This window comes from Podarcis cretensis (assembly GCF_951804945.1).
Source record: "Podarcis cretensis genome assembly, chromosome: 6".
In the NCBI taxonomy this organism is placed as follows: domain Eukaryota; kingdom Metazoa; phylum Chordata; class Lepidosauria; order Squamata; family Lacertidae; genus Podarcis; species Podarcis cretensis.
Genome location: NC_137175.1, coordinates 64,945,530 through 64,967,117, shown reverse-complemented (window position 1 = coordinate 64,967,117; position 21,588 = coordinate 64,945,530). Strand labels below are relative to the sequence as shown.

The 21,588-nt window shown below is 40.3% G+C and overlaps 1 long non-coding RNA gene across 1 annotated transcript in view; it reads right to left on the bottom strand.

Moving 5' to 3' along the window:
* LOC307219333 overlaps window positions 1-14,531 on the bottom strand; it is a 32,762-nt gene extending 18,231 nt beyond the window's left edge. Inside the window, exon 1 of the long non-coding RNA XR_013840373.1 lies at window positions 14,406-14,531. This is a non-coding gene — a long non-coding RNA (uncharacterized lncRNA). The remainder of the gene's footprint in view (window positions 1-14,405) is intronic.
* Between the last annotated feature and the right edge of the window lie 7,057 nt (window positions 14,532-21,588).

Genomic DNA, 21,588 nt, shown 5'->3' with positions numbered 1-21,588 from the left:
TTAAAGTTATACAAGCCTTGGATCTTTTATTTCCAGGGAAACTTATTAATTTCCCTATTTCGTTACCTGAAGCCTTTACACAATATAACTGAGAATCAGGCGCCTGAAGTTGACTGACTTGGTGCATTGCTTCAGACTTGTCTTCTTGATGTTTCTAACCAGTTTCACTCTGTGTTATACTTTTGTAGGTAAAGGGTAAAGGGACCCCTGACCATTAGGTCCAGTCGTGACCGACTCTGGGGTTGCGGCGCTCATCTCGCTTTATTGGCTGAGGGAGCCAGCGTACAGCTTCCAGTTCATGTGGCCAGCATGACTAAGCCGCTTCTGGTGAACCAGAGCAGCGCACGGAAACACCATTTACCTTCCCACTGGAGCAGTACCTATTTATCTACTTGCACTTTGACGTGCTTTCGAACTGCTAGGTTGGCAGGATCAGGGACCGAGCAACGGGAGCTCACCCCATCATGGGGATTCGAACCATTGACCTTCTGATCGGCAAGTCCTAGGCTCTGTGGTTTAACCCACAGTGCCATCCGCGTCCCTTCATACTTTTGTAAGGGGAGGTTAAATCCAGAGACCATTGGGTTTGAGGTTACTTCCCTACTCATGAAGAATCTAAGGTACCTCAACCTTCAAAGCCAGCGAGATTTCAAGGTGGGCAACAGTGACTACATTTGAAAAAGGATGCATTTCTCCTGAATGTACGTTCCTATTCATCATACAATCTCAGAAGCATCTGATTCATCAGTGTTGTAGACAGAAGGCTCAACTTGATGGATTTTTTATCTGTTCCAGAAGGGCCCTCCTTATATTCTTATGACTTATTTTTATCTTCACTTGTCATGTGTTGGTACAATAATATGCCAGAGAATTTCTATATGAATCTGTGGCAATTCAGAAGTATCTCTGTGATGGGGAAATGGGCAGCAGTCTCTGTATTTTCTGTTCCTTCCCACTTGGTCCTTCATACTGTGTCCTGGATTAATGCAAACTTAATGTACTCTGACTTTAATATATGTTTATCATAATCAACACCACAACACATTTATATAGGCTCATGATAATAAAGCTGTATTAAATGGCCTCCAATCCAGCTTAACCAACCTGAAAATCAGGATATAAGAAAATATAGCATGCACTATATAAAACACCAGAAAATTGTATCCAGTATGCAATTAAAAAAAACAAACCACCAGTTTGCAACTAAAACGGTGAAGTTATTTGCTTCATGTATTGCAACCAGAACATAACTGCAGACATCCTAAATGAATTTGGAGAGTAGAAGTGTCACAGCTGGGAATCTAACTTGTTCAGCCATGGCACACAGTTAATTTTACTGAAAGATTAAAAATGAGCCATCTCCAAATACTGCAGGCACTGGACTGAAGCTGCAGGAGTCCAAGTAGCAAAATTTGGATAATATCTGACATGACACATATTATAATTTCAGAAGCTGTTGTTATTTTCCTATAACATTGCCACTGAAATAGAAAATGATTCAAGTGTGTCCTTTACCATTGACACATCTGTTTCCCAGCAGACCAAAACAAGTTGAAAATTAATGAGTGAGTGAGACCTTCCTTCATCATTCATAGTAATCCATCATGAAATGTAACTGAAATTATTATGGATTGGTTTCAGGGCCACCTGACTCAGGAGGTCTCCAGCTATACTCGAAAACAATGTTGTTTCATTACTAAAAGAGAGTGTGGAAGGCAACTGAATGGTTCCTGATTGGAGTCAATGACTCAAGCTTAACCAGTTTGCAAGTCAGGCTGTAAGAGGCCATCAGCTGCCCAGGGCACATTTGGAATTTTGCAGGAATGCTCTGGATACTGGACACAAATGCTCCCTGACTTCTGCTTATATAGCATTGCACTATGAGGACAGTGCTGATTGGTGGATTACTCACATCCACATGAGCTATACATCCCTGGCTGTAACATTCCTTGTGTATTCCTGGGGGGAAAGGAAGTCTACTGTAGATATTCTCATGGCTTTGAACTAAAAGCAACAGTGTGAGTTAAACTTTCACAGCTGTCGCAGCTAGTTTCAGTCTTTGATGCTCCCAGCTAGTGTATCGTTTCTCATAATTTACCAGCCATGTGACATTCTACTATTTCCTACTGAATAAATGTTGGATACACAGATTCGTATGAACTCCTACACTCAAGGATTACAAATAGCAAGCATGCTCTGAACACTATACGCAACATTCTTTGGGCTCCCCCCAGACAACTTGTTTATTTAGCGTTCATCCTGATTTGCTCTCACAAAGCTTACATGGCACTCAGGCTATATCTGGTTTTTATCACGCACTCATTCAGATTTGTTTACTCGGAGGTTACATGACAATTAGCAGATGCTGTGACCTTCCAACAGTTTGACCTCACCCTTTAAGGCACATGCCTCTATTGTCTCCTGAGACAGACAGTGACAGCAGGCTGGGCTCTACATGCACTCAGACACATCCCTCTCTGTCTTCCATCTAGACAAGCCATGGGCAGAGTTCAAGGACACATTCCAGCCAGGCATGAGCACTCAAGGTGGGCGTGAATCACAGCCAATGAGATGTGTGGACGGCAGAAGGACTGGGTGTGGCTTGGGAAACTCCAAATGACCAGATAGAGAGGCCTCAAGGAGAGTCACATTCTCCCCCTAGGCCTGATGCCTTCCACACCTGTTGCACTGCCTTCTGCTGAGTGCCATGTCCGTAGATATCAAGCAAACTTTGTTGATAATTGAAAGAATATCACTAAAATTCTCCCCCTCCAACCAACTGCCCGATGCAGAATGTTCATGCATTTTTGCTGAGTAAGGTAGAGCTTACGCTTACCCAGATGTGTTGTCAGAATCCACACTCTTAATTAATGCACTTTGCTATTGTATGACTCCTAGGTAGTGTGTGTGTGTGTGTGTGTGTGTGTGTGTGTGTGTAGCGTTTCTCAAGTCAAGACATGCATGCAGTGCATGTTTGTGTCTGTGTTTAGGATGCGTGTTTTATGATGTGTAGCTTAGCCCATCATTCATTTGCAAGCAGATCTGAAAGCAAGTATCTGGAAAATCATCAGTAAAACTCGCCAGTGACAAATGCCCCAGGTTCCCTGGTACATGGTTGAAGCTGCAGCTGAATACCTGCCAGCAACATTTATGAGCACATTTTTCTGCACTCTTAGCATTCATGCAGTCAGTTTTCCTATTCATGGCTGTCACCAGGAAGCATCATATCTACCCTCATTACCCAGCATTGTGATTAAATCCCTCAATCAAAATAAAAAATGAGACTTCTATTTTGAAGGAGCTGAGGGTTGCAGTTTGATAGGTAGCTTGCTGAAAGTGCATGGCTCAGAATACATTGCGGAAAGGTATTTGCCGGCATGCAGAACTGTATTCTAAAGCTTAACTCTAAGGTGCTTGTTTGTGATTTATCATTTCTATAGCACTCCCATCAAGCAAAATGCTTTACATATTTATTTTCATTCATCTTCACAACAGCCTTTTAAGCCAGCTTTGACTGAGAGGCATCCGCTTGTCCAAGACTATCAGGTGAGCAGAAATATGAATCTTGGCCTTTCGTGTGTAAATCCAGCATTATCCTATCAACGGCTACTAGTTACAATGGCTATATTACCTCCTGTATCAATGGCGGGATTCAAGTTGCTGAAAATCATAAGGCAGGGCCATCTTACTTATAGGCGCTAGGGGTGCAGGGCACCTGGGCACCAGGCTCTCAGGGGCACCAGGCCGAGAGTCCAGGGCCTAAGAGTTGAGTCTGGGGAAGAGCCCACCCCTCGGTCGGAGCACCACGGCGGGCTCTTCTGCTGTGGGGGGCTCTGTGCCATGAGTTCGGGGGCGACCGAGCCAGCGAGACACTGAGGTGGCTGGCCAGCACTGCCCTCCTGTGTGCCCGGAACTGAGCAACCTGGCGGGGAATGCCAGGAGGATCTTTGCCCCGGCACCACATATGCTTAAGACAGCCCTGAGTCAAGGGAGCGCTGTTGTGCTCAGGTCCTGCTTTTGAGCTTCCCATGGGCATCTGGTTGGCTGCTGTGACCACAGAATGCTGGATTAGATGGGCCACTGGCCTGATCCAGAAGGACATTATCTGAAGCCCTGCACTCTGGTACACACACCAAAAAAAAATGTTCTATGGTTCTTCCCATTTCTCCTTACAACAGCCCTGTGAGTTAGGTTCTCCTGACAGATGGTAACATGCCCCAGTAAGCTAAATGCAATCAGTTTCCAAATGTACAAACCATTATATTCCTGCAGGATTCTGGTATTAAGAGACGTCTTTCTTGTTTATGGCAACTGTGTGCTATTCTAAAGATTAATGTGGGGGAAGGCATTGCCTTTATTACGTTACTGTTGGAGAAACCCTGTATAATATATAACATAACAATAGTATCTGTTCTGCTGTAGCTTTAAATTCAAAGGTTGGCATGGCAACAGATATTCCCACATTGTTGCATCTCCCTTGTGCTGCCATTTTGTTCAGGATCCCTGGTGGGTTCAGGATTAACTGCCCCCACTATTTCATTTTGAATAACTAAATCAGGTTTTTTTGGGGGGTGAGCTATAGTATGAAATGCACAGCTGAAGCGTGGTACGAGCCGTGCACTTTTTGTTTTGTAGCTTCACTGCAGTTTTAAAGTATGCCTTTATGCAACCTGCATAGTCCCAAGCTCAACATGATGGGATGTCAAATGTAACATAGCACTCTGTTTGGAATTGAAGCTGGCTGAACCACATACAGTGGTACCTCTGGATGCGAACGGGATCCGTTCTGGAGCCCCGTTCGCATCCTGAACAGAACATAAGACATGACGGCGCATCTGCGCGTGCGCGGGTCGCGTTTTGCCGCTTCCATGCATGCGCGTGACATCATTTTGAGCATCTGCGCATGCGTGAGCGGCGAAACCCAGAAGTAAAGCGCTCCGTTACTTCCGGGTTGCCGCAGAGCACAACCCGAAAGCGCTTAACCTGAAGCTCATTCAACCCGAAGTATGACTGTATGCACCTCTGGCTTGACGTTTGCCTGTCGTCTGCAAACACCTCACAATTTTCCAAAACTTGTCTATTATTCAGACATCTAACTTTCGAAGGAGGAAAACACAGCTTCTCTTGCCCTTCGTATACCCTTGACTGAAGAACGGTACATTCCTTCTATCTGGGATGGTCGTCCTCTTCCACCGAGCGCGCAGCTTCGGGAGGGACGCACATGGAGCAGTGAGGGAGGAAGGGGACACCCGCCTAGCCAGCCAGATCAGCCGAATCAACCCTGGCGATCAATGGGGTGACAGATGTCGCAGCCAGATCGCCCTCAAACTTATTTTTTTCCCCGGCCGGTTTGGCTCCCTTAACACTCTTAGACACCTTTCATTCTACCTGGAAAGCTTCCCTGTTTGAAAAGATAAGAAGCTTGGGATTCTCCCCGCAGATCTTGATAGCGGCAGGATATGAGAGTGCCAGAAGTCAAGTGCTCCAACGCATTAGGGACATAGAGCTGCAATGTCATATGGGCAAAATGGATAAACATGCCACAATTAGAGACTTTGGGAGAGGGTTCTCACCCGCAAATTATCTGGCTGATTTACAAATCAGGAAGACCCCACCAAATGCAGCAAGGCTGGCTTACCACATTGTGATGTAAGTGAAGAAGTACGCATTATAAATTTAAATTTCCCAGAAAACCATGAAGTCCAGAGTCGCAAATCACCTACTCCTGTATCTGCCCCCCAGTATACCAGCCCTATAAGCAAGTACATCGACTTTGACTAGAAAACCATCATCAGTTACCTTGATTTGGCAAACAAAACAAGGGCAGAGTCATCACTGCAGTTAAATTGATCAGATTTGCTGACCATTTCAACAAGCCCATATTTGAAGGAGCAAGCTAGTAAGAGACTGACTAGATACATCCTTAGTGCACTAAAGCTGCTGAGGTGTGTTTGTTATTTCCTTATTGCTATTCAAGCGACTGCATAATGATTACTTTCCTGAAAACTTACTAAATAAGTAAGCACAAGTTGTTGCTAGGTAACACAAAGCTACAGCAGCATCACTGCCTGGTTGAGGCAGAATGTACTATTTGACAAAGAGGGGGGAGCTAGAAAATGTCTTTTACATATCTTTTCTTTTCTTTTGCATGTTTATTAATCGCTACTGAGTCGTTTTGAAACTGAAACTCCTCCCTCATTTTGGGGTTTATGTTGCCCCACCCTCCTCTTTTTCCTCTCCACTATTAACAAATATTTATGCTTTGTTCCCTGTGTGTCTCACCCAGTGGCGTAGCGTGGGGGGTGCAGGGGGGGCCGGCCGCACCGGGCGCAACATCTGGGGGTTAGGGAAATCCACGGGTTAGGGGCGCAAATCCATGGGTTAGGGGGCGCAAATTACTTGCCTTGCCCCGGGTGCTGATAACCCACGCTACGCCACTGGTCTCACCTCAAAGTTGAGGGACCCCACCACAGCCTTCCTTCATGAAGGGATGAAATGAAAAAATACTGACACTCCCATCCCTTTCTATTTGTAGGGGGGGGGCGTCCTCACTCAAGTATCTTTCTGGTTGCTCATATAGACTATCTTGACAACAGTCTTGGCTAACCACAACAGCACAATGATAGGTAGAAGTTGCAAACCTGGCAGGATAAAGTTAGAGGTTTGATGTTACAGCCAGGAAGCAAAAGAATATTATACAGTATATTAAAGTCTTATGTATTTTTCTCATTTCATCAGATTTATATTATTTGATACCATTTTTAATTATAATTATTGTTTCCTGTGCTGTGGTTTTCACATTAAGAGCACATTAATAGATATTTTAAACAAACAAACAATGTTGCTATATCTTTAATCAGTGCAGATGTGCAATGTGTTTTTCTTCATATGCAGTGTTAACATGAAGAGAATTTATTACCATAAAGTATACTGTGGGCATAATTCAGCACAGTTTTCACTTGTTTAAGCTCATTCACTTCATTGGCCTTGCTATGCTTGTTTACTCAGAAGCAAGTCCCAGTGTAGCCAGTGGGGTTTACTCAGTAAGTGTGTTTAGGACTGCAACCACAAGCCTCCCTTCCTCTTTATTAGACTGTGACTAAAATGTACTTCAGAAACATTAATACTTTGTGATATAGTGGTTGGTATGATGAGCTAAGACAAGGTAGATGAGAGTTCAAATCTTCTCTGCCCTGAGGTTCACTGTGTGGCCTCCAGCCAATCACTGTCTCTCAACCTAACCTATTTCACATGGTTGGTGTGAGCATAAAGCAGGTTATCCCATTTTTAATATATATTTATATCCCACCTTTCCTCAGAGGAGCTCAAGGTGGCATATATGGCTTTTCTCTGCCACAGTTTATCCTCATAACAACCCTGTGAGGTAGGTTAAGGCTGAGGGAAAGAAACTGTCCCAGAATCACTCATCCCCAAGGTCATCATATTCAGGTACGCCACTCTGAGCTCTTTTGAGGAAGGGGAGGCAAAACATATGATTTGCTTTAAACATGCATTTTTTTGCGCTCTGGAAATGTACCACTGATGTTTATGCCCTGCACTGGTTGGTTTACATGGAGTCAGTATTACCACCCATTTCCCCCCTTGCCCACCAACTGTTTGCTTCCATTAGAGTCATTTCTTGTAGACCTTTTGGCCAGTTGTTCCAATTAATCTCTTTCCCCTTAGAAGTGCCTGGATTCAGAAACAAACTCAGAACAACAGGATGGCAAGTCATGATGCTGTAGCTACATGAGTCAACTGCTTTTCAATGGCTGGAGGAGATGTGTCAAATAATCCCCCCCCCCCTTGATTCGGAAAGACTTGCTTCAATGAGATGTGAAAAACTTTGTCTTAGTTGGCATAGGGTACTCCGGAGGGGGAAAGCTTAATCAACTTCCTTTTGCTAACTTACTGTAGTGGGATATAATTTCAATTTCCTACAATGTACAATAAAGAACAGCGTTGGAAATTAACTCCAAATAGTTCACCCCACTGGCATTGCTTACTCCAGAACTGACAAATGCCCCCTATTGGGGCACACAGAGACTTTTCTTCCAAATGTCATTTTCTCAGGCCAATGATCTCCATAGCTGCAAAATAATCTCTTTGCTATGTCTTGAAGAATTTCTTTTGTAGCCATGACATTATGGATGGTTATCTTCCTAAGTGTCAGAAAAGGCCAAGCGTCAAGGGGGCTTACTAGTAAAGGCAGTTATATTCCTTCATACCTTCGGGTGCATTTCAAGCAAGTCAGATGTTCAAGCAGCAAATTTGCTTTGACTTGTAATCTTCTTCACATTTGGGGGCTGAAAATTAAATTGTGCTCCTTTAAGGTACTGAATGCTACAGAGTTGCTTCTGCCTTCCTGTTAGGAGCCTGATGTGTTTTGAAGGCAAATTTAAATAAATGAAAACTAGAAATACTATTAAACCATTATATTAAAGATCTTGCTCCTTTGAGTGGCAGAAATGTCTTTCTATTCATCTTGGGCTTCCTACACATGCTGCCAGAAATATTTCCTTTGCGCACGTGATGGGTGATTTCATGCATTTGGAATATATCTCTTTTATTGTGTGATATGCAAGTCCGCATAAGGCAGCACTGAGAGGGACTGAGAGTTGGGCATAAGGTAGTTCTGCTTACCAGACTGCCATTAAAGATATCAGATTTCAATATGGGACACAATCTGGAAAGGCTAGCTATTTCATTTATTTATTAAATTTATCCCATGCCTCTTAGAAAAGAGTCTCAAAGCAGCTTACAAAATAGCTGGGCATTTGTAACTGTTTATTCAAAAAGAGGGGAAGTGGTTCAGCACATTCCTCATCTCACATTTGCCATGGTGCTCAGAACACACCACAGACCAATGAGCGCTGCTCCTGTCCACAAGCAGAAGTCAACAAAAAGCTACCATAATCCCCTTTAGCCATCAACGGTTAACATTGTTTCTTAACTGAATTACCAAACACTTCAGAAGCTGTGCTGAAAACTCCTCTTCCATAATACAGTGGTACATTCTCACGTTCCATGTGCTATGTTAAGGAAACAGGTTGAAATGTGAGTTCGTTTTTGCTGCTCTGCCAATTGCAACCATGTGGAATACCATGCAGGTCCTCTTTTATTATATACAATACTTTCTTAGTTGGCTGCAAGAAGGTTGCATTTCCTAATAGAAAGCATCCAAACACATTTTCCTTCATAGATTCCCTGATCCATACAGTTTGCATCTGGAAAAAAATGAACTCAGTTTTTGCAAGCAGATTGAAAGAGAAGCTGGAACAGAATGCCAATGTTAATAAATCATCTCAAAGGCCTTTCTAGAACCATTCTGGTATAGTTCCTGGGGTTATTTATTATTATTGGCTGTTTGCTTGTGTCACTAATCAGGCAAACATTCACCTTTGTTTCGTTCCTTTCTTTTATGTATAAAGGTTATAATATTCATAATTAAACTGGAAAGTTCATTCAGTGTAACCTAATTTAGAAATAAACATTATTTTAAAAAATACAGTGTCTTTATAAGTTAGGGAATTGTTCTGGGGGGATGCTTATAACAAACTAATTATAGTGCCTTTGTTTTCATCTGTAAGAGGATTTGCATGCATAACAGAAATAATTGAGCAGTTTATTAAAACGAGTTGTGGAGGAAATGCTTCATCTATTCTATTCTAGATTTATATTCTAGATTTATATTCATATTATAATAATTTACCTCTCACATTTTTTTGTTTGCATTGTCAATTCACATATAGGTGAAGTCTCTCAAACAGGAATATATAATAGCAGGATTCGTGAGCTCAGAATGTGAGACTTCCACACAAGGTTTTGAATGGTAAAAAGTATAACATTTTCATACCTAGAAAGTGGAGTTACATAGGATATGCAGAGCCACTTTCCTTTGCTACTAATGGTAGTGAAAATTAAGAAAACTTAGTAGATTAAGTAAAATGTTGGCATGAATCTGACTTGCATACTAGACAAGACCTTTGTATTACTATGAAAGCATTTGCATACCCAAGATAGAGACATCAGAAGCCACCATTGTTCTAGTATAATTTACAATCCCTTAATATTCATGTCTTTTATTATTTTCTTTTTTAAAAAAAAAACCTTTAATACAGTAAAATTATAACTACAAAAAATACAAATTGAATAAGTAGAATACAGAGTCCTCTCTTTAAAGTAATTCTTAGTGCTTACAACCCACCTGGAATCTTTCCTTTCTCCTCCCAGCCTCTCACCCTGGGAGAGGGCCATTCCCTGACTCTCACCCAGGTTCCTCCATCAACCATCTACCATCCACATAAGTATACAATCTCTGGACCTTAATAAAACTCCAAAGAAGGAAGAAGAAGCAGAAGAAAAAGAAAGAGGAGAAAAATGTAAAAAAGAAAGGGACAATAAAAAGAAAGAGAGGGGAGAGAGAGAAAAGATATAAGCAAAAATGAAAGAAAAAGATACAAAGAGAAAACTTCCGATTTTCCATTTACTGGTTACTTAAAAAAAGAAAAAAGGTATTATTTAAGACATTCAGTCCATGCTAACATTCATCTTCTCCACCTTCTATTAAACAGTATTTCTTTTAAGTTGAGGTGTCTCAGAATCAATCATTTCTTTTTACCCACAAAAACTCCAAGATGGGTTCCCTAATTGTTATTATTATTGATAGATGTCAATAACTTTATCTCCATTAATTCCCACCAACATTACTTGAATGATAATAAATTATTCTGCCCATTTCCATATTAAAGTCTCTCCACTGTGATCACATATTGGGACGATACTCTTTCCTTTTCCTTTTCCTTATTATATATCCTTTAGTTCAGCAGGAAGTTGCAGGATGTGCACTGGCGGGAAATAAAGTGTTTCCAAAAAACTCAAATACCCAAAGTGTATTGAAAGTAGGATCATGTATGAATGCACTGATAGCATCATGAGCACAAATCATCATTAATGCACATTCAAAAGGACATCTAGAAGGGGACTAATTTTTATATTTAAAGCATGTTCTGCCAAAACCAGAAAGCATGAAATAAAAATAGTGGTGAAAGTATTCAGCTGTTCTCATGTGTGTCTTGTAAACCTAGTAAAGTATTTTCCTTTAATGAGCTCTTGCACAGTTCAGCGGACACCAGGGACTATTAGACACTTTTTGTGTGAGTGCAACGTGAGCAAACAAAACTTGCAGTTCCATAGTAACAGTATCTGAATAATTTCAATAGAGCAACTTACAAAACAGTAATTTACTGAGGCATATTTTGCATAACTGTGACAGGCCTATGTTAAAGCTAGTATAAAAGATAGCTGTTGCCTGATGGTACAATGGGCTAAAGATTTTGGATATAATATTCAGTTAGAATCTTGGGAAAGGTTGTGGAAGGAAGGTATTAGTTTTACTGCATGCAGTGCACTTAAAGAAAATGCTATGAAAATGATGTATAGATGGTATTTAATACCAGATAAACTGGCCAAAATGTAGAAGACAAGAACTAATGAATATTGGAAATGTAAAGAAAGGGAAGGTATCCTCTACTACATGTGGAGGACCTGTAAAAAGGTAAAGGCTTTCTGGGAAATGGTGTATAATGAGATAAAGAAAATGTTTAAAAACACTTTTGTTGAAAAACCAGAAGCCTTTTTACTGGGTATAGTATGTGAAGAGATACCAAGGGAAGATAAAAGACTGTTTCTGTATGCAACAACTGTGGCAAGAATTCTTTTAGCCCAAAAATGGAAACAACAAGAAGTACCAACAAAAGAAGAGTGGCAGATGAAGATGATGGACTTTGCAGAACCGGTGAAGCTGACAGGAAAAATCCGAAACCAGCATGATCAAATATTCCAAAAGGACTGGAGTAAATTTATACGATATCTTAAAGATTATTGTAAGCAATTAACATCACTAGAAGGGTTGTTTGAAGACTTGTAATGAGAAATTTTCTACCTTTCTATATTTATTTAAATTTTGAGTCCTTTTGTAATGAGTGTAATTAGAATTGGAAAATGTACAAAATGCAATGATATAAAGGTTAATTTTGAAAACTACGAGGCGGAAGGGAAGAAAGTCTATAGGCTCTAAAGAGCCAGAGTAGTAAAGTGAATAATGATGACGTGAATGTATATTAGGTAAAGATAAAGGTAAAGGGACCCCTCACCGTTAGGTCCAGTTGTGACCAGCTCTGGGGTTGCGGCGCTCATCTTGCTTTACTGGCTGAGGGAGCCGGCATACAGCTTCCGGGTCATGTGGCCAGCATGACTAAGCCGCTTCTGGCGAACCAGAGCAGCGCACGGAAATGCCGTTTACCTTCCTGCCGGAGTGGTACCTATTTATCTACTTGCACTTTGTGCTTTCGAACTGCTAGGCTGGCAGGAGCAGGGACCGAGCAACGGGAGCTCACCCCATCATGGGGATTCGAACCTAGGCTCTGTAGTTTAACCCACAGTGCCACCCACGTCCCTGAATGTATATTATTAAATAGTAAATAAATAAAAATTATATCTATATATTAAAAAACAAAGATAGCTGTTGCCATCACTGAAATAAACTGCCTCGGTTTTAGCCGATCCTAAGATTGACAAGAAGAGCAATCTGCATAAGCAGCTCATCAAAGAGGGGTTCTCAGTTATACATATCGTCAGCATCAGGGCCGGCTCAATACATTTTTGCACCTGAGGCAGACCCCAGAATGGCACCTCCCACCCTGCCATGGAAGAAAGTGTGAGCAACAAGGAGGGAAGAAAGAGTGACATCAGCATCTGCCCCCCCTGTAGATCCTGCCGCCTGAGCCATTCACCTGACCTTGCCTCATGGGTGGGCTGCCCCTGCTCAGCATATATCCTTTGGGAATTCCTTTTAAATTAACACAACAGTAATAACATTGAGGTGGGGGGTATTAGGTGACAGCTGGTGCACTGGTAGCAAGTAATAAAGGTGAATGAGGAGAATCCAGTCTCAACAGCAGAGACCAAAAAGATCATAGTTTGTTATTTATTAAAGGTAAAGGAACCCCTGACCATTAGGTCCAGTCATGACCGACTCTGGGGTTGTGGCGCTCATCTTGCTTTATTGGCCGAGGGAGCCGGCGTACAGCTTCCAGGTCATGTGGCCAGCATGACTAAGCCGCTTCTGGCGAACCAGAGCAGTGCATGGAAACGCCGTTTACCTTCCTGCCGGAGCTCACCCCGTTGCGGGGATTCGAACCACCGACCTTCTGATCGGCAAGTCCTAGGCTCAGTGGTTTAACCCACAGCGCCACCCACGTCCCTAAACAAATCTTGCTCGCAGCGGTGGTATTTATTAATGGCCCCAATTAAGTCCGTGGTGACAGCAAAGGTAGCTTTATAAAGCTGCACTTCTAAACTCACTTCCTAGGGAGCAAGTCCTATTCCTGCATTTGCTACCCCTGGTTTAAAGGGACACAAGGTAACTCAGATGGGCATCTAAATACTACTGTATTGCATCATTTTCAATATACTGCACTTTTAGATGTTCATCTCTGAGTTTACATTTGGGGGGGGTGATATAGATAGAAAACAGCTGTTTGTGCATCCAATTTGCATCAACAAAAACTGCAAACATTTCATATGTTTGCATATAATAAGTGAAGCCGATACTAGAACTTGCCTGTATATTTAATGTACATGTTAAACTTTAAAACAAAGAAACAATACAGAACATATCCTTTGTAAAAAATCCTTTATTTAAAATATATACTTTGTTGTATGAGCAATGTGTTCCACAAACAACAATAAAACAACATAATTCTATTGTTGGTTTAGTGTCACCAAAAATCAATGGAGATTAAGGTGATTTAAGCATAATTTGATCTGATTCAAGTTATTTTAGGACTCGGTTTTTGACCAAGCAGCAAAATGCAGTAGCTGTGCTTTCTGGAAGGGCTAATAATGAGAATGATCAATAGAACCAAAAGGATGCTATCATCTCCTTATGTCAGTTGTATCCCTTGGTATACACTGGGGGTGGGAGAAAAGGAAGAAGAACAAAGAAAAGCAGAAGCAAAGATTCAGGGTCACATCTTGGCCTGTTTTCAGATTGCCACTCTGATCTGACAAACCTTATCATGCCATATCTCAATTGATGATTTCTTAATAGGTGGTTGTATTATGGTGATCATTATTTATTATTTCCCATTATAACCTACTCCTTCCTCTCCAAAGGGAGCCCAGAGCAACTTGCAATAACAAAATTACATGAGAACAGTATGAAACAGCACTATAATGTAAATAAGCAGTGTATATGAATTGCAATACATACAGATTGCCTGTATTGCCAGATTCTCTCTCTCTCTCTCTCTCTCTCTCTCTCTCTCTCACACACACACACACACACACACACACACACACCGTATTACCACATTTTGATGAAAATAGGGAGTATTTCTTACCTTGAGACTCTCAAATGAATTCTCTTGTGTCATTTGAATGCCTGCGTTAACGAAATGGACTTAAAGCTGATGATGAATTAATGAATGAACACAAAGATATGTAGAGGAGACAGATGGGGTGGGAAGCAGTGGCACTTTGGGTTTCAGGCTGATTTTTAAGAATAAGGGATATTGTTAAAATATCAAAGCTGACTCACTGTATGAGGAACCATACTGAAAAACAACTGGATAGAGAAATGAATATGCTTTGTAATGTTTTGGAATAATAAGTTCCGAGACATGGTTCATCTTCATGTATTTTTCTTGGTGTTGTGAATCACCCTTTATATGTTTGCTCTGTAGCAGTTCTTTAATTTTCCTAAGAAAACAAACAAACCAACAAACATGACAATCTTATCCACATTTCCCTTACCAAAATCTTTTTTCTCAATGATAAAAAGTTGCAATTTGATAGACATTTGGCGCCTCAAGCACCCATTAGACAAACAATTTACGTATTATTCCGAACCGAATCAGTCAATGTCAAGGATAGATCAGATTTGGATCTCGAGTGAACTGACACCAAGAACCCAACAGATAGAAATCCAACCGAAAGTAATTTCTGATCACAACCCAATAGAATTTGAATTAAGAAGCCTCGAAGAAAGAACTTTCAGATGGAGAATGAAAGATTATCTCTTAGACGACCAGAAAATAGTTGAAAAAGCGCAAAAGAAGCTAACAGAATATTTTGTAGACAATTGTAACAAAGGTACAAAGGCTAAAGTTGTGTGGGATGCCAGCAAGGCAGCAATGAGAGGATTCTTCATTCAGCAAAACTCAATTAAAAATAAAAACAGAGAAAAAGGTAAAAAAGAAATTTTGAAGGAAATAATGGATAACGAACAAAAATTAATTAAGAAACCAAACAATTTGAAGATAAAAGAAAAGATTAAAGCTTTACAAGCACAGTTTGCTATCATAATAAATAGAGAAGTAGAATGGAATATAAAGAAATTGAGACAAAGAAATTTTGAATTTGCGAATAAATCAGGAAAATGGCTTGCATGGCAGATAAAAAAAAGGAAGGAACAGAACACAATAAATAAGATTACAGTAGAAGGAGAAGAGGTAACCAATCCAAAGGAAATTAGAAAGGGGTTCTTGGATTATTATAGAAGACTATACAAAAATAGAGAAAGAAATAACTTGAGGAAAATAGAGAGATATCTGAAAGATAAAAAGGTGCAAAAGATCCCGACTGGAAAAAAAGAGCAACTGAATACCCCAATTGAAATAGAGGAGATAAAAGAGGCGATTAAAGAATTAAAAAGGGGGAAAGCTCCGGGGCCGGATGGATTCACTGCTTGTTATTATAAAGAAATAGAACCTACTTTGATAATGCCATTGAAGGAAGTGATGAACAACATCTTAAGAGAAGGAGAAATTCCGGAAACATGGAAGGAGGCATATATTACATTCATTCCAAAACAGGACTCAGATTTAACCCAAGTCAAAAATTATAGGCCGATCTCACTCCTAAATTTAGATTATAAGATATTCGCTGCAATTCTTGCTAAGAGGATGAAAAAGATTTTATTAGAAATTATACATAAAGACCAGGCGGGCTTCCTTCCAAGCAGACAGATGAAAGACAATATAAGAAACATAATTAATATGATGGAATATCTGTCTGTTAGGATTGATAAACAAGCCACAATGATGTTTGTCGATGCCGAAAAGGCATTCGACAACATAACATGGGATTTTATGCTGAGAAATTTAGAATATATGGAGATTGGTAAAGAGTTTCTTAACGGAATAAAAGCAATCTACACAGAACAAAAAGCCAAACTGATTATAAATAATGTAGTCACAGAAGAGATAAGGATACAAAAAGGAACAAGACAGGGTTGCCCACTCTCACCGCTACTTTTTATAACGGTATTAGAAGTTCTTTTGAATTCGATTAGACAAAATAAGGAAATAAAGGGTGTGACAATCGGTCAGAACAAATATAAGATCAAAGCGTTCGCGGATGACTTGGTAATAATGATTGAAGAACCAACAAGTACGGTAAAAGAAGTTTTGGAGGAAATGGAACAGTTTGGAAGTGTGGCGGGTTTTAAACTAAACAAGAAAAAAACAAAAATGATTGTGAAGAATATGGATCAAGATCAAATAGAAGTAATGCAACAACAAACACAAATAGAGGTGGTTAAAAAGGTGAAATACCTGGGTATATGGATAACTCCCAAAAATATAGATTTATATAAAAATAACTATGAACCAGTTTGGAAGGAAATAAAAAAGGACCTAGAGGTGTGGGGAAAACTGAAAATGTCATTCTGGGGAAGGATCTCTACAATTAAAATGAATGTGCTTCCAAAGATATTATTTTTATTTCAGACTATCCCTATAATTAAGGGGAGTAAGATTTTTAAAGAGTGGCAAAGAGCGATTTCAAGATACATCTGGCAGGGCAAAAAGCCGAGAATCCAATTTAAATTGTTAACAGATATAAAGGAAAGAGGAGGCTTTGCCCTGCCAGATTTGAAACTGTATTATGAGGCATCATGTCTTTGCTGGGTGAAAGAGTGGATTAAACTAGAGAATAACGAATTGTTGGATCTAGAGGGGTTCGACAATAGATTTGGATGGCACGCCTATTTATGGCATGAGAAAAGGAGAATCCATAAAGGCTTTGAGAACCACATCTTCCGGGGTCCTTTAATTGAGGTATGGGACAGGTATAAAAACCTATTAGAACCTAGAACACCACGTTGGTTATCACCTCTAGAAGTCATGAGTGTAAGGAGAACTAATATGAGAAGTAAATGGATAACATATGGTCAATTGTTATTTAAAGAAGGAGGAAAGTGGAAAATAAAACCGTATGAGCAGGTAAAAGAACATGTATATGATTGGATGCACTACTTCCAAACAAATGAGATGTTTAAGAAAGATGGCAAAGAACGAGGTTTTACGGATAAGGAATCGAAATTTCAAAGTGAGGTTATAGATAATGACGGTAAAAATTTATCTAAAATGTATAGGCTGTTGTTAGATTGGAATTTAGAAGATGAAGAAGTTAAGTCGGTGATGATTAGCTGGGCCAGGGATGTGGGTCATAATATACAATTTGAGGACTGGGAGAAACTATGGAAGGAGGGTCTGAAATGCACTGCTTGTATGACGTTGAAAGAGAATATGATGAAGATGTTCTACAGATGGTATATGACACCGGTAAAACTGGCAAAAATGTACAAGACATGCAATAGGTGTTGGAAATGTAGGGATAAAGAGGGTACTTTCTACCACATGTGGTGGGAATGTAAGAAAGTGAAAGACTTCTGGGAAAAAATATATAATGAGTTAAAGAAGATCTTAAAATACACATTTATAAAGAAGCCAGAAGTCTTTCTGTTGGGAATAGTAGGAAATGAGATAAAAAGGAAAGATTGCAAATTTTTTCGATATGCAATCACAGCCGCAAGAGTGGCTGGCCCAGAAATGGAAACAGCAAGAAATACCGACCGTGGAAGAGTGGAGAATGAAATTGTTAGATTACGCAGAGTTAGATAAATTGACAGGGAAGATTAGATACTTAAGAGACCAAAAGTTCATCGAGGACTGGGGGAAATTTGTGGAATATCTGGAATATTTAAGTGAAGGACAGATGACGCTTAAGGGATTTAAAGAAGCACTGTAAAAAAGCAAGAAATGTTGTCTAAAGGGAATAGGAAAAAAGAGATAAATAATGTCAATATAAATTGGAGAAATGTGTAATTAAAATTATGACTATGGATGATTTACGGAACAGCTGAGGGAAGTCCAAAAGAGAAATAAGTTATGAAAACGATGTGAAATTAATGTATTTTGTTTTGTTTTGTTTGCTGATGTTGATTAATAAAAATTATATGATTAAAAAAAAAAAAATCTTATCCACATTTCCCTGGGAATAAGTCCCACTGACTTAAAATGATTTGCTTCTGAGTAGACATGCATAGGTGTGCACTGTAAAAACAATTGACATACCAATTTAAGGAAACCACAAATCCCACCCTAAGAAGCACATGCAATGCTATGTCTGTGGACTCAAAAGCAGATCCCACTGAAATGAGGTTTCCTCCAAAGGAACTGAGTATTGCAGGAGTGAGAAACCTGCCGTCTTCCAGATGTTGATGGGCTGCCAATTCCCATCTACTGGGTGGGACTAGTTAGATGTTATGACTCCAACGATGGGAGGGTTGTAGAGGCTCCCCACCGCTGATGGGTAAGGGTGCAACATCCCTATAATTTCACGGAGGCTTGCCAAAAGCGTGATCCCGTATAAATGAAATCTCTACATGTTTCCTTTATGTTCCACTTATGAGATTCCCTTTTAGCCCTGAAATAATGGGGCTCTCCACGATGTCACTTTCCCACCTCCTCTTTCTGGGAATAGCACATATAATACATAAATACTTGAAAGGCAAATCAATACAGCATAACCTTATTATGGAAGACTCCTTCTCTCACACATTTTAAATAGGCTGTCAAAAGCGCGGGCCTAGAGATTCTTTCCTGAATACCAATGAAAAGCTGTACGTGAGCTATATGTATTTTAAGGATTTTTTTTTTTTTTTACGTATTGAAAAGAAAAAGAAAAGGTAATAAAGTACTGGTAGCAGCCCTGATCCCCACCCCTCTTTTATTAGGAATGCATTTGTGGATTTCATTAGTGGCATCAAATATTTTGTCTGCGTCTTTTGGGCTTTAATTATTTCAGTACTCAAGCAAAATCAAATAATCGTTCACCAGAACAATCATTGTGCTGCAGAGTGGCAGTGTTTTTGATGGTAATGTTTTCTTTGCCTTTTCTTTGCCATTATCCTTGAGTATAATTGTTTTGATCGCAGGACTGCACTCGCTTGATTGATGGAAATAGGACTGCTGCTGTTCTTTCTTTTGCATGAAAAAGAAAATCGTCTGCTCCAACCAGAAAGTTTGCAACTGAACGGACTGAGGTAGTGGTAGCAAGGGTAAAAATGAAGGAGCCACTGTAAATCAACACAAAAGAGCACATAGGTTGATATAGGCTAAAATAGCTTTATTAATTATATTACTGTAAGGAAAAATGCAAATGCATGATAATTAGTATGTACTGACCTCCCAGTCATTGCAGTGCCTTATGCAATGCAAAGAAGAAGAAGAAGAAGAAGAAGAAGAAGAAGAAGAAGAAGAAGAAGAAGTAGAGTAGTAGTAGTCGTTTGGATTTGATATCCCGCCTTTCACTCCCTTTAAGGAGTCTCAAAGCAGCTAACATTCTCCTTTCCCTTCCTCCCCCACAACAAACACTCTGTGAGATGAGTGGGGCTGAGAGACTTCAAAGAAGTGTGACTAGCCCAAGGTCACCCAGCAGCTGCATGTGGAGGAGCGGGGAAGCGAACCCAGTTCACCAGATTACAAGACTACCGCTCTTAACCACTACACCACACTGGCTCTCAATGAGAGAGTGCATTAGCACTGAGTGCATTAGCATTGAGTGCATTAGCACTGACTACCAGAATACAGGAATGGAGCAGCCTATTTGTTACTATGTATAAATATTGGCTGTGGATAAGTAGATAACCTAGAACAGAATTAGTCAACATGGCACCCTATGGATGTTCTTGGATGACAACCTCCGTCACACCTGACCATTGGATTGCAGCAAGCTAGGGCTGATGGGAACTGGAGCCCAACAACTTGTGGAGGGCACCCAACCGGCTGCTTCCATTCAACCTCTTTGTTGAGCATTCTTCCTGATTCATTTTCCCGGAGGCATTGGCCATTTAATGGACATTCATTATGATTTGTTGGTTGGGAAGCTGGATGGTGTTGCATCAAAGGAAGAGTTCTCCCATACTCTCCAACGCACTTTCCCATCACTTTCCTTTCAGCAAATAGTCCAGTCTTTTAAGGAAGAGGATGTGTTGTGCAAGATCGCCCTATCAGCTATAACTGCAGTATAATCTGAATTTGCCAATATGATTGAATCCCATCCAAAACATGTGCCAGTCTGGAAGTGCTTATTTGGCTACCCCTGGGACAGAGAGGCACTTCTTTCTCTTTCTCCCTCTCTTCCTCCATGAAAACTGGGTATTTGGGGAAGGGGCCAGCTCCCTGCATTGCTGCTCCCTTCGATTCAGGGATTCAGGCTGACTTTGAATAGGCTCCCTATTGTTCTCTCTGCCTAGCCTATGATACAGAACTGGTGTTAAGGTAATGGGGGGCATGTACAAGGCCCTAGACTCTGTGGGATTACAAACAAAATTAATAATAGGAAAAATGTCTCATTTGGGGAATGTTATGTTTAAGACTTAGGTGTTGTGTGGAGGAAAAAGTTGGGTTAGGTTGTTGTTGTTATAAATGCTGGTGGTAGTTATAAATACTGTATTTTCTAAAGCCAACCTCGGTTTTGGGGGGAGGGTCAGTAACAAGAGTGTGTGTAATGCTTTGCTATATATTTGATGTGATTGATCTTACTACTTAGTTTGTTTCATGTATACTCCTCCACTGAGGAGCCAGTGGGCTGAAAATGAAACGGGATTTATTCTAAATATATTACGATCTGCATTGTGTTGAATTTTGCTATGTGTGGTGCTGTGGAATTAGGGGGAGGCTTCCCATTTGCCATATGTTTCATCAAGCAAAATCAAAAGCCAAATGACCCTGTTAAGAGAGGTGCTTCCAAAGCCATCTCCTTAATTTTTTTCCCCACTCAGTCTCTAACTGTTTAAAATAATGCAGAAATTCAAGCTATTTAATTACACTTGGGAAAGCATTCAATAATATCAATTATCCTAAAGACATGCCTCAGAACTACTCAGGTGTCACTGTAGATTTAAAAGGTCTTATTTCTGATCGGCCTGAAATCCTCCAGCTGTGAAGATGTGCTAACTAGATAATAGATATGCTACACCGAACTGAACACATCAGGAAAATAAATCTAACTCGTCAGCAAACAGTATCCGAAGATTTGCTAGGGCTTCGCAAGGTGCCCACTCCTGTTCAGTAGATTTATACACCTTATGAGATCAATAGGACCGTGAAGAACGACTTACTACCGAAAGGGGGGGGGGTCCTGCATATTTGACCCATCGAGTCATGTTATCTGCAAGCCAACCTTTTCCTCAAGGTGCCACTTTCTATTAGTTTCAGAGCACCAACTGCCCAGTGA